At 39.5% G+C, this 14,172-nt stretch overlaps 1 pseudogene; it reads left to right on the plus strand.

Moving 5' to 3' along the window:
* LOC102821632 overlaps positions 1-14,172 on the plus strand; it is a 76,478-nt pseudogene that overhangs the window by 7,127 nt on the left and 55,179 nt on the right.

The following is a 14,172-nucleotide window of genomic DNA, read 5'->3' on the forward strand; positions in this document are numbered from 1 at the left end:
ACTAGATTGGATATTATAGTCAGTCTACAAGCACAGAAAACAGAGAGGAAAAAGAGAAAAATAAATAAATCTGTAGCCTTTTATGAGTATGATTTTAATATTCTCTTTCAGCTTCTTAGCTTCAAGGCAGCCTAATAAATTTTAAGATGCCACTGTTGGTTTTTATGTTGTAGCTCAGGATTTAATTTTTGGTCTGTTTGATTTTTAAACTCTTTCTCCCTCTCCACATCCCTAGTTCTGGCCTTTTCCCTGTTAAGAAACAGTTCAGGGCTGGTTGCTGAGCTGCCTGTTTCTGAAGATGTTGAGATTATATGTGCACATGTGTGGCAGAAGAACCCACCTGTGGTGGGGATGGGAAGTGTTCACTTGCTCAGGCACGTCCTCAAGCAGTGGGGGTGGGTGGGTGGGGAGGCAATGAACAGATACAAAAAAAAAAAAAAAAAAATCAGAACAAAGCAAAACTGACAAAATATTTTGTCCACCTTTGCTCCGAGGTTCCCGCAGTGTTATTCTGTGGTGGATCTGCTTGCTCCCCCGCTTGTTCTTGCCATTTGGTCTCACCCAATTTGTTGGCTCTGGGCCACTGAGCCTGGTAGATTGTAAAGTACGGGATTTCTTACTTCTGCTTCAAGTTCCGCTAGCTGTATACCTTCAAACTTAAAAAATGTCCCTAGATATGTGGTTCAGAGTTTTGGAGCTTTACCCTGAACCTGCTTTGTGTGGTGTTCTGTGGTATTGCTGACGATGATCTTCACTGCACCTCTACCCTATCCACCATCAACCCACTTGACCACTCTGAAAGTGATCACATTAGAAGGTCCTAGATAGAGTGAGAGAAAAATTCAAAATCATAAAAAAGTCTAGGCTGACTGGTTTGATAGAGCCTGGTGGAACTCCTGAGATGATCACCCCTCTGGTCTGAAAATGAACTCACACCAGGATTCGATAGTCAGCTAAACATTAGATAGGTCTTTATGGGGAACAATACCACAAGAGAGGTAAGTACAAAACAGAACTATCAACCATTTGAAATTAAAAGGTAGCATTTACCTAAGGACAAAGTTAGAAGGGTTAGAAAAGAAGGAGAAATGGAAATGAAACACAGGGAGGAAGTGGGATAAGTGATCATGCATTGTGTAGATTGTAAATAATGACCTGAAACAAGATGTGTATGAATTGCTGAATGGAAAACTGATTTGCTTTGTAAACTCTCATCCAATTTACAATAAAAACTTAAAAAGAAAAGTAAGACAGTTTTTCCTAAGTGACAATATGTGGTTCTGTGGTTTACAGGGGCAGCTTCTTAAGGGATGTGTCATAATGCTCTTTAGAAAATGTTTGAAACATTTTGTCACCATGTGGGCAGGAGCTACTAAGATATATTTAATAATTGTTGTTGTTGTTAAGTGCTGTTGAGTTGGTTCCGACTCATAGTGAAATTGCATATGGTTTCCAAGAAGCAGCTGGTGAGCTTGAACCTCCAATTCAGTGGTTAAAACCAACCTTGAAGTCCAGTGTATTAACCCACAGTGCCACACCAGGACTCTAATAGGTCATGATTATTGTGTTTTCAATAACAGTCCTGTATGCTTCTTCTGAGGACTGTATAATCCTCCAGACATCTAGCTCCTTGAGCTTCCTACTCTTTCTAGTTTCTTCTTCCTGATCCCAATTTTATATTCCTCTATTCTTCCTTCTAGAACTCTAGTTTATTCTAGGAAAAGAGAATATCACGAAGCCAAGAACACACTGAATCCCCTCCTTTTTCCACTTCAGTTATTTGCTCATACAGACTTACCAGTGGAAAAACCACCAAAGAAAGTTGTTGTTTCTTTCTGTTATTGCTTGATCCTAAATGTGTGATGACACTTAATCATGGGACAGGTCTTAACCCTGGGAAGATTGCACAATTGTTGACTAAATAAAAAAATATATAAAATGGCTAATGTAGATGTTGTGTTTAACACGTACTGTGGGTAGTTTTTAATCCCTATCAGATGTCAGTTTCTTGTTGTGCAGGATGATAAGTTACTGCAAAATAAACATGATCGAGAATGGAAAAGGGCAATTCTTATTTGTTGACAGTGACTCCAAGTAAGTGATTAATAAGAGTTTGGAGTCCCCCTCTTCCCTTCTTTATTGAAATCATTTTTGAGAATATTTTCTCTGTATCTTCTTGGGCTCTTGAGTGGCATTAATATTGCCAAAGTCAGTTTTCTGAACCCAAAAGAAATGCTTCTATTTGTCACCATTCTAATGAATACAAGACCTATTCTTGAATTGTCCTTTTCAGTGGCATTGGCCTAGGCCTCTGCAAGCATCTGCTGGCGGAATATGAAGAGCTTCACCTGTGCTTGGCATGCAGGAACATGGGCAAAGTGGAAGCTGTCTGGGCTGATCTGCTGGCCTCTCAGCCCACAGCAGAGGTCAGCATCATGCAGGTGGACATTAGCAACCTGCAGTCAGTGTTCCGGGTCTCCAGAAAGCTCAAGCAAAGGTATACCTCTTGTTGTTGGGTTTTCTCTCATGGAATTGTGAAATATTTTATAAAATGAGAAAGTACAATATAATATAACATGCTCAAATGCTCCAGGGTTTAATTCAGTGCTTATATATAAGAGCAACTCTAATGAATATTTGTTGAAAGAATGAATTCATTAATCAGATGTATAAATAGATGTGTGTGAATACCTAAAATAGTATTTAAAGTATGTGTGAATATGCTTTTGTATACAATCAAATATACATGCAACAACAATTGCAATACTAACCTAGTGAAACAGGAGTCCTGACAGCAGCTAAGTACTTGGCTACGGACCTGGTTACTAACTGAACGAAAGCTTGGCAATTTGCATGCACTCAGGATGCCTCAGAAGAAAGACCTAATGATCTGTTTTTCAAAAGTCATAGCCATGAAAACCTCCAGTGCCAAACTTCAGTTACTTTTTATATATTAACCTCCCCATCGCCCCAGAATTTACAGTTGCTACTGGCACACAATTTCATTTCATACATTTTATTCTGCCATTACTAGGAGTCAGAAGCTAAGACTATCTCCTTTGTTAAAGGTATCAATGGTAAACTGGAAGAACCTTTTGAGAATTATATATATATAAAAAAAATAGGCATAGAGAAAACATCTGCCTGAAGGCATTAGAGAGATAAGCACGTAGTGAAAACCTACTTGATCATGATCCCTGAAAAGGCAGAAATTCAGAGGCAAGACACATGCTTAAGGCTGTGTTTGCCCTCCTCATATTTGCCAGAATGAGAAGAAGAGGCTAAGAAGGGGTGGTGAATAGAGTGGCATTGTTTAGTACTCCACAGGATTAGAAAGACACAAGGAGGCATCTAGAGCCCACTATATGGGTTGATGATAATGCCTTGATTTTGTGTAAAACCTATACAGACTGCGCTTTAAAAAATATGGAGAAGCAGAATGAGGCAGAGGCTCATACAGAAGCTTCTGACTATAGCATCCATGAAGTTAGATAAAGGTGAATAGTCCCAGATGGTCACGGACAAGCACATGGCAGGAAACTATCATCATCCTAGTCCTCAAACAGTTTCTACAAATAATTTTTTCAACAACAGTGCCTGGCATACGATGAAAACTAGCCAAACACATGAGTGAATAAAATGACCTGAATGAGGACCAGCATCTATAAGAGAAGATAGTGCCACCCAGGGCATTCCATAATAGATACAAACATTGAAATGATCATTCTTACAGTGTCCAAGACATTTACATCAAGATTAAGAAATTCAGCAGAATATTAGAAACAAAAATAGGTAGCAGATTAAAAGAAATATAACCAATCTGTACAATTGTTGTTGTTAAGTACCATTAAGTCTGTTCTGACTCATAGTGACCCAGTATAGAGTTTCCAAGGAGCAGCTGGTGGATTTGAATCACTAACCTTGTGGTTAACAGTCTAATGCTTATCCTACAGCACAATGCCAGTACACCAACTAATTAAGTATTGGATGAAAGGTTGGTTTGAAGCATAAGATTGGCAGTTCAAACTCACCAGCAGCTCCTTAGAAACCCTATACATGGTGGCTATGAGTCAGAAGTAACTTGATGGTGCTTAACAACAACAACAGAAACATTTTAGAAGGAAAGAAGCAGTTAACACATAAATATATATGTGCAAAGTGATAAATTCTATCTAGAAAAATAACATAGACGTACCAACTCCCATCGAGTTGATTCCTACTCTGTATACTGTTTCTAAGGAGCAGCTAGTGGGTTTTAACTCCTGATCTTGTGGTTCCCAGTCCAGTGATGACCCTACTACGCCACACCAGGAGTTTAACAGAGAGGTAGAGGATAGGAAATGCTAGTTGGGGTGAGGTGGGGAATAAGTAAATTGCTATTTGATATAGAGAAGCCAGGGGTGACCTGTCTGATTAAATCTCATTTGAGCAGGAACCCAAAGGAGTAGAGAGTAGGGAGCTATCTAGGGAAAATGATATGATCTGACTATTTTTCAGTTATTATTTTGGCTATGGAATCCTGGTGTGGCACTGTAGGGTAAGCACTTGACTATTAACTACAAGGTTGGAAGTTCAAATTTACCAGCTGCTCCTTGGAAAGCGTACACATAGTCGCTATGAGTCAGAACTGACTTGATGGCACTTAACAAAAAGAACAACCATTTTGGTTATAGGGAAACAAGAACGAAAGGAGGGAGTTCAGTTAGGAATTTACACAAATAATCGGGTCCAGGATGCTAGTGCCTTGAGATTCTGAAGTAAAATGGTTGAATTCTAGATATAAAAGTAGAGCCAATAGGATTTACTGATAAATTGGATGTGAAGAGAGAAAAGAATCTAGGAATCAACAAAATATTTGCACCAAGGAACTGAGTAAATGTGCGTGAAGCAGACTTTTGGTGGAGTGAGGTTCATTCTGGACATTCAACTAGATATCCAAATGAACATACTGAATATGCAGTTGATATACATCTGGAGTTCAGGAGGAAGGAGAATCAGACAGGTAAATAGTTTCACACAGAGAACACAAAGAAAAAAAGAGGGCAGAGCACATAATATGTCATTCTACCTTCTGAGGCTGGGAAGAGAAGGGGAATCTAGGAGAGGAGACTGGAAAGGAGTAGGTATGAGAGAGTGACCAGAAAAATGGGATAAAAGATCTGCTATGTAAAAGAGTCCTGGTACATCAAGTACCGTGAAGATGGAGATTTGCTATAATATTTAGTAACACGGAAGTCAGTGATGTCATTGACAAAAGCTGATCCTGAGAACAAATGTTTGATGGCAGTGGTGTAAGGGAAGCCAGGAGGAGAGAAAATGGAAACACGAAGTATGGATGAGTCTTTGAATAGTCTTTCAGTAAAGGACCACAGAGAAATGGGATAGCTGGAGGATCCTGGTATAGGGTAAGCACTGGACTGCAAGGTTAGTTTAAACTGCAAGGTCAGTGATTCAAACTCACCAACCACTCCTTGGAAACCCTATACAGGGTCACTATGAGTCAGAAGTGACACTTAACAACATCAACAATGTGGGAGTCAAGGGAGCATTTTTTAAGATGGATGATATTAGCATATTTGTAATCAGTTAGGAATAATCCAGTCAGGAGGGTTTAGTGCTGTAGGTAGGCTGATGAGAGAGAAGGGAGGGACAGAAATGCTAGAGAATCCTCAGAGTAGCCATGAGGGATGGGAGTCCATGCTGAGATGGAGGAAGGGCTTGTTGGCTGGGAGATGTGGAGGGAAAGAGGGTGAAGTTTTCCTTTGGTTGCTTCTCCTTTATCCTCAGTGAGGGAGGATGCAAAAGCAGCTAAAAATCAGGAGTGGGAAGGTTGGAGGTTCTAGGAGACAGACATGTGTCTTAGTTAAAAAGTCACCTAGTGGAGTGGGAGAGACAATACATTAAGGAAAGAAAAGGATTGCTGGATAGCACTGTTATCATTTGAATTTATGGTCTGGATAAAAAATATATATTTATTATTGGAACTATCTGGTTTTAAGCAGACAAAAGAATACAAGAAATAAAAATATTGTTCTGGATATAATCATGGAAACTCATAAATGGGTCCAATTTTCATTATGTTTCATCATGGTAATTTGTGGGGCTATACATTATCCAGGGAGCTTGGACAGTAGAGTTTAGGTCAAAATCTTTTACCCATTGGCAAATTGCTTTTGAATTCTGTTTTTACAGGCACTGACTTAGGTGCCTTTAAAATAAATGGTCTATTATGATCACTGCCCAATTTACAGAGCACCTTGAGCCATTTGAAATTGCCATTCAAATTTTTATCATTTCAATATTACAAATGCACACAGCAGCACTTTTTATGACAGCAAGAAAGTGCAAATACTGCACAAATGTGACATTTCTATAAAATGGAATACTAGCAATCAAAAGGAATGAAGTTACTGATAAATTCTAGGACATAAATTATCTTAGGAAGCACACTAAGTTTTAGATACCAGACACACAAGGCCACCCATTTATATGAAATGGACAGAATAGGCAAATACAGAGACAGAAATTAGTGGTTGTCAGGAACTGGGAGCAGGGTGGGAATATATTTCAAACATACCCTGTGAAGCTTCCCTCAAACAATGCTTCATGGTCATGAATTTAAAGTGAGACTGCAGCATCATGCATTAACCAGATGCATGTGTAGTGGTGATAAAGAATTGGATCTAATTGAGCTTTAGTAGGCTAGTATGATGAAATAGGAGGAAGGAGAAGAAGTTAACAGGGAAAGATGATGATGGGTCACAGAATCTTGCTTGGGTAAGGGAGGAAGTGAGGACATGGGGGAGACAGGGAGCAGTGGAAAAGTGATAATAAGAATGGATTGATTATAAGTCCTTGATTATAAATCCTGGAAGGGTCTGGATGAAGGCCCCATTCAACAAGATACTGTAAATTTTTCTGGGCAAAAGGCAAATGGTTTAGAATAAACTGACACTGTTATCTTCTGTAGAATAGAAGAATCTCCCCCTTCCTCCTCCCACCCCTTTTACAGCTATCATTTTACTATAGGTCTTTCTAGCAGTAGCCAAAAAGACTGTATTTGCATTTTACTTGCAGGTTTCAGAGATTAGACTATGTATATCTAAATGCTGGGATCATGCTTAACCCTCTGCTGAAAATAAAGGCATTTTTCTCTGGCTTCTTTTCAAGGTAACTTCTGTTTTCTAGTTGAATTCAATGGAGTGAAAAGTTTTACTTTTCTCTTTAGCTCTGTTCTTGATGTATAAAATAGTAGTGGTAAATGGTGTGCGAATGTTGACTAGGATGAATACGTCGGACTAGGTATTGCTATAATATTGTGAAAGGAAAATTTCTAATGTGAGAAATGCTGCTCAACACAGTGATTTGGATGAGATTCAAAATCTCTAAGACAATATAGAAATTGACAGCTTTCAGGGTGAAATAAGAAATTAGTAATTCTTGGAATAAATAACTATGTCCATGTCTCTCTTCTATTCTTCTTGTCCTTAAAAAACAACTCACAAAAATCTGCCCTGGCTTCCCCAGCAAGCTATTGTTGTTGTTGTCATTGTTAAATGTTGTTGAGTCTGTTCTGGCTCATAATGACCCTGTATAGGATTCTGGTGGGTTTGAACTGTCGATCTTGTAGTTAGCAGTCCAGTCCAGCACCACATCAATTACTCCAAATATTTGTTCTTCTTTGTAACAAAACTCCTCAGAACTGTCTATAGTTTCTGTCTCTAGTTCCTTTTATTCCTTCCTCACTTAAACTTACTCCTGCCAGCCTTTCATGTCCTTTTGCCAAATCAGTTCTTATTCATGACAACAATGACCTTTATTGCTAAGTCAGTGATCTTTATCTTAACTTGACTCATCAGCAGCATTTGACATAGTTGATCATGGTCCTTTGTACTGAAATACTTTCCTTCCTTAGCTTTGAAGACACTACAGTTTTCTAATTTTCATTTTACCTTATTAGTTGGTCCTCTTCAAGCTTTGTTTTCCCTCCCTGATATCTGAATGTTGTTGGAGTTCTCTAGATACAATTCTTAATGTGCGCCTCCAGATTCACTCTGCTCCTTTCCCCACGGCTCTATAGTCCGAGAGGCTGGCATTACAAACTCATCTCAGTTTCATTTGCCACTCTGGCTTCTGTTAGTTTTGGCCATTGGAAGGAAGAGGTAGGAATGAGATAGCTGAGATCCAACATTTCCTTAATGCAAGCCTCCTGGGATTGAGAAAATAAAGGAAATTGGGAAGGAAATTACCAAAAAGATTTCAAGAAAAGGTGTATAATTGTACAGTTACTATCTAAAAGTTTTCTCCCTTGCTATCCTTTTCCTGGTCCTTTGACTAGAGAGATAAGAGTACTTAGGGGATTGCCCACCCATCTGCTAGACTGGTTTTCTCAGGTTGTCATCATAAAAATGACAAAAAGCATTCGCTCTGGGATGAAAATCCAAGGAACTCATCACTTTTCCTCCTGAGATTCCTAGTTATTCTTCCTTCTTCACCTTTCAGGTCTTCTTATGTCTGTTTTATTTATAAGATCTTGGGTATGTAGTTGTACTTAGTGGGGAGGACTAGGGAAATACCTCTACTCCATCTTGGCCTAAAATCAGAAGTCCATATGTTTTTTAAAAATTTCTAAGAAGAAATATAAAATACCCAAATCAAGCGAAACCCAATCAAATTGTTGAGTCAATTCTGACTCACAGAGATCCTGTAGGACAGAGTAGAACTGCCCCATGGGGTTTCTGGGACTTTATGGAAGCAGACAACCACATCTTTCTCTTACAGAGTGGTTGGTGGGAGTCACACTGTCAATCTTTAGCTTAGTAGCGGAGTGCTCTAACCATTGTGCACCCAGGGCTCCAAAAAGATAAAGAATCGAGAATAAGCCTAGCAAGAAATGTGCATTCTATTTATGAAGAAAACCCATAAAATTTATAGGACGTGATAAAATGACTTTCAGTGGATGAGCTTAATGGATAGTAACACTTTTTGTACATCATCACCTCCTTCCTTTAAAATTAATCCACAAACTAAAACAATCTCATTCAAAATGCCAATGGGGATTTTTTTTTTTTTTTTTTGGTACAAAGTTGGTGAGCAGATAATAAGAGGAATATTGAAGTTGTCATTGTAAGAATAGCTAACATAATTTTGACAAAGCTCACGAGGGAATATGAGTCCTAGTAGTAATTTAAAATATGCTATAATAACAGTTAAAGTAGTGTGGATTAATGCCAGAAGTAATGAATGGAAGAGAATAGAGTCCAATAACAAATTCTATAAATGAGTGTTATTCAAAATTAGTGGGGCAAAGAACCAACTCATTCACTACCTGGCACTGGGACAATTGACTACTCATGTAGCAAAAAAGGAAGTTGATCCCTGTCTCATGGCAGTCACAAAAACAAATGCTCTATGAGTTTATGAGCTGAATATAAATACACGAATTTTTAAAATGAACCATAAACACATTAGAAGAAGATACAGAAGAATGTGATCCTGAATTTGGGAGTAAAGAAGGATTTGTAATAAAGACTCCAAAATCAACAACTATGAAGGAAAAGATATTGATTACAAATCAAGTAATGCTTGAGAAAAGATATAAATATAATTAGAAGACAAGGATGAAACTGGTAGAAAAAAACTTACAGCATATATAATGGACAAAATAATAAAACTTAGAAAATGACATTAAGGAAATGACTAATAGCTGCACAGTGAAAAAGAGAAAGAATAAGAATTGGTTTTGACTATCTAGTTAGGATAGTCAAAACCAATAAGGAAGATCGTAGAAGAATTGATGCCTTTGAGTTGTGGTATTGGAGGAGAATACTGAGGGTGCCATGGACTGCCAAAAGAACCAATAGATCTGTTTTGGAAGAAGTGTAGCCAGAGTGCTCCTTGGAGGCCAGGATGGCTAAGCTTCGTCTCTCCTACTTTGGACATATAGTCCAGAGGAAACAATCACTGGAGAAGGATGTCATGATGGGTAGGGTGGAGGGTCAGAGAAAAAGAGGAAGACCCCCAACGAGATGGATCGGCCAGGTGGCATCATTGATGGACTCCGGGGTGGCAGCGGTGGTGAGGTTGGCCCAGGATCGAGCATTGTATCGTTCTGCTGTGCATGGGGTCGCTATGAGTCGGTTCCGACTCGATGGCACCTGACAACAACAACAACAATCTAGTTAGGAAATTATCCCTTTTTCTAAAGAGTAGTTGTGGAAGGGTGTGGCTTGATGGCGGTTAGGGTAGAGGTGCAGTGAGGTTCATCGTCAGCAATACCACAGAATACCAGGAGAAGTGGGTTCAGAGAAGAGCTCCAAAACTCTTACCACATAGGTAGGACTATTTAAAAAGTTTGAAGGCTTATAGCTAGTGGAACTTGCAGCAGAAGTAAGAAATCATATACTTTTAAATCTGCTGGGCTTGGCAGCCCAGGGCAGACAACTTGGGCAGGACCGAACAGCAAGACCAAGCGGGGAAACAGACCCACCATGGAATAATGCCACAGGAACCTCAGAGCAAAGGTGGACAATACACTTTTTTGGTTTTTGCTTTGTTCTGATTTTCTTTCTTTTATTGGTATCTGTTCATTGGCCACCCACTGTTTGCACACCTCCATTCTGGTGACTAGAGGGATAACCTGAGTGAGTGGACACTCCCCACTCCCACCACTGGTGGGTTCTGCTGCGATACATGCGCATAGATACTCTCAGCCCAAGAGCTGGCCCTGAACTGTTTTTTATAGGGAAAAGGCCAGAACAAGGGATGTGGGGAGGGAAGAGTGTTTAAAAACAAAACAGGTTGAAATTTAAATTAAATCCTGAGGTATAGCATAACAACCAACAGTGGCATCTTGAAATTTAGCAGACGGCCTTGAAGGCAAGAAGCTGAAAGAGGACCTTAAAGTCATACTAATATTAGGCTACAGATTTTTTTTTTCTTCTCTCCCTCGACTCCACTTTCTGCAATTATAGACTACAGTATCCAATCTAGTTTTTGTTGTTGTTTTGGTGTGTGTGGTTTGTTTTTTTTCTTTTCTTTTTTTTTTTTTTTGCTGTTGCTGTTTTGCTGTTTTATGCTCCTCCTTTTACCTTTGGGGGACACTTTCTCTACCTATATTACCCAAGAAGAGACAGCAACCGTTGCCATATAGTCAAGCTACAATCACATTCTAAAAAACACCAAAATCCAGGCAAGAACCTATACCAACTGCCATACACCAGGGAGTCAGACGACAACTGTGAAAGTTACTCTGAGTTAAGCAATAAGAAGAGTAAAAAGGGAAGCCTATATCCTGATCACATCTACCTGGAGGCAATCAGAAAGCATTAAAAAAAAAAAAAAACAAAAAAAAACCCCCACAAAACAAAACACACACTCAATTAAGTATTAAGGCCACAGATAAACAGTAAACATGGCCAAGAAGCAGAATCAGATGACCATATCAGTACATGTCCAGAAAGAAGATAAAAGGTCTGAAACAAATGACCTAGAGGTAGAGCTGGACCCAAGTCTGAAGGGAGGGAAAGCTTTGGAAATGCCTGAGAAGGAATGCAGAAAAATGATTATAAAATGTTTCAAAACACGTAACAATGGTACTGGTACAATGAAAGATAGATTGATCAATGGAACAGAATCAAGAATCCAGAAATTAACCCATCCACATACAACCAACTAATTTTTGACAAAGTACCTAAACATATTGAATGGGGAGGGGATAATCTCTTCAACAGATGGTGCTGGCAGAACTGGAAAGCGATAAGCAAAAGATTGAAACAACACCTTTACCTCATGTCTTATACAAAAACAAACACAGCATTAAAGACCTAAATGTGAATCCCCAAATTATGAAGGCCATAAATGAAAAAATAGAGACAAATGTGAGGGCACTAATTCAGGCAATACACATACTAACAACCATTTTGTAAAGTACACAAACAAAAGTAAACAAAATAAATTATTGGGACATACTAAAAATTAAAAACTTATGTGCATCAAAAGACTTCACCAGAAGAGTAAAAATGGAACCCACAGAATGGGAAAAAATCTTTTGCAATAACACATCAGACAAGGTACTCATTTCTAAAATATATAGGAAACTATAACACCTCTACAAGAAAAGGACAAATAACCCAATTAAAAAATGGACACAGGACATGAACAGACACTCCACCAAGGAGGAGATCCAGGCAGCCAACAAACATATTAAGAAATGTTCATGATCACTAGGCATTAAAGAGATGCAAATCAAAACAACAATGAGATATCATCTCACATCAGCAATAACAGCAAAAGATCAAAAAAGTAGAGGACAATAAATGCTGGTAGGGATGTGGAGAGACTGGGACGCTCCTGCATTGCTGATGGGATTGCAAAATGGTCCAACCTCTCTGAAAAGCAATATGGCACTTCCTCAGAACGTTGGAAATATAAATACCTTATGATCCAGCAATTCCTCTACTTGGTATTTACCCACAAGAAATATGAGCCATAACACAAGTAGATATATACACACCAATTTTCATAGCAGCACCATTACCATAGCAAAAAGATGGAGACAGCCTAAGTGCCCATCAACTGAAGAATGGATAAACAAACTGGTACATACACACAATGGAATATCAAGCTAACTTGAAGAATAACAAGGAAGCTGCAAGCCACTGCATAACATGGATAATTCTTGAGGACATTATTTTGAATGAAATTAGTCAGTCACAAAAGGAGAAAACTGTATAGGACCATGACTGTAAAAGAATAAGAATAAGAACCCATACTAAAGGGTGGGGGGGATTCTTTGCTGGTTACTGGGAAGTAAGGGGTGGGGTAAGGGGAGGGAGGGGAAGGTGGAGCACAGGGTAGGGAATAGACACAGGATAGTTTGGGTGTAGGCAGGGGGGCAATACACAAGAAGGAGGAGGGGAATGGAAGAACAAGGCATATGGAAAAACAATTAGGCAGTTTGCTTGGGCTAAGTGGGACAGAGGTAAATAGCGATATATACACAACCTTGGTACAACAGGGCTCTGGGATACAGGGATTGAGACAAGGTTGGAATGTGCAAAAGGGGGAAATAATGTTAACATGCTTGACTGTCTTTTGAATTTGGTTTCTCTAGTATACCATTATAAAATAAACACTTGAAGGGGAGAGAAAGGAATAGTCAGAATTATCACCATAGAAAGCTTGTAAGGCTGTCTTCTTCCTATAACTGATTGGAATACCTAAAATGGGCCTACAACGTGCCCAGTGAAGGAGGCTTCCTGTGGAGCCTCTGCATTACATAAGATCATAGGTGGAATCCTGAACCGCATCTAGAATCTTCTGAGGTGGGAAATTTCCACTTGAAAGGACAAGCAGACCAGCCTGGAGCAGCTAGAAGAACAGAAGATACTTCTTGAAAGAAAGACTGACAGGAAAAATACAAAATATAGGCAGTCTGACTGATTACTACAAGTAAAAGCAAGTTGCTTGCCCAGGAGACATCAAGGCAAGTGGTAGGGTCTCCCCAGGGCAAACCCCCTTCAAAGACTAAGACTCAATGGGAATACACGCTCTGATTGGTGACCACATTCGTCACCGATAAGTGCAAGTGAAGGAAAAACAGCAATGAAGCTGCGAGCTAAGCCCTACAACATTCAATAGACTCCTGTGAACCTGGGTGGAGACCTGGTTGACCAGCAGTGTGGCAAGACCTGGGGACTCTTGGGTCCAGAGTCAGTGACATAGCCACCGAGGATTAGAGTGGAGAGTGAATCATCCAGCTGGTAAGAAGAGAGGGCAGATGCACAAAAACACTCACACTTGCAGATAATACCCACTTGACCTGGCTTCAATGGCTGGATGATCAGAGCTCAACTAAGAAGAAAGAAGAGGAAAAAAAGAGTAATCTGATACAATTGGATGAACTTGACCTACATCTATGGAAGCAGTAGCTCAAAAGAGGGAACAAATCTTTACAGCGAGAATCATTCCCACTCCCTGTATACACAGAGTAGACAGAGATGGGGAATTTGGACATTAGCTACCCAAAATGGGGGGGGGGGGGGGGCTACAAAGGAAAGAAGTGACTGGCTTACAAGCTTTCAAGAGGGAGCCTAGATCCAGAGGGCATGGAATAAGGTAAAATCTCCAGTGAGTAGTATCCAATCTGTCTAGGCAGGGCTGATGACATGA

The sequence above is a fragment of the Chrysochloris asiatica genome, unplaced genomic scaffold, assembly GCF_000296735.1.
Source record: "Chrysochloris asiatica unplaced genomic scaffold, ChrAsi1.0 scaffold00241, whole genome shotgun sequence".
NCBI classification, from domain to species: Eukaryota; Metazoa; Chordata; class Mammalia; order Afrosoricida; family Chrysochloridae; genus Chrysochloris; species Chrysochloris asiatica.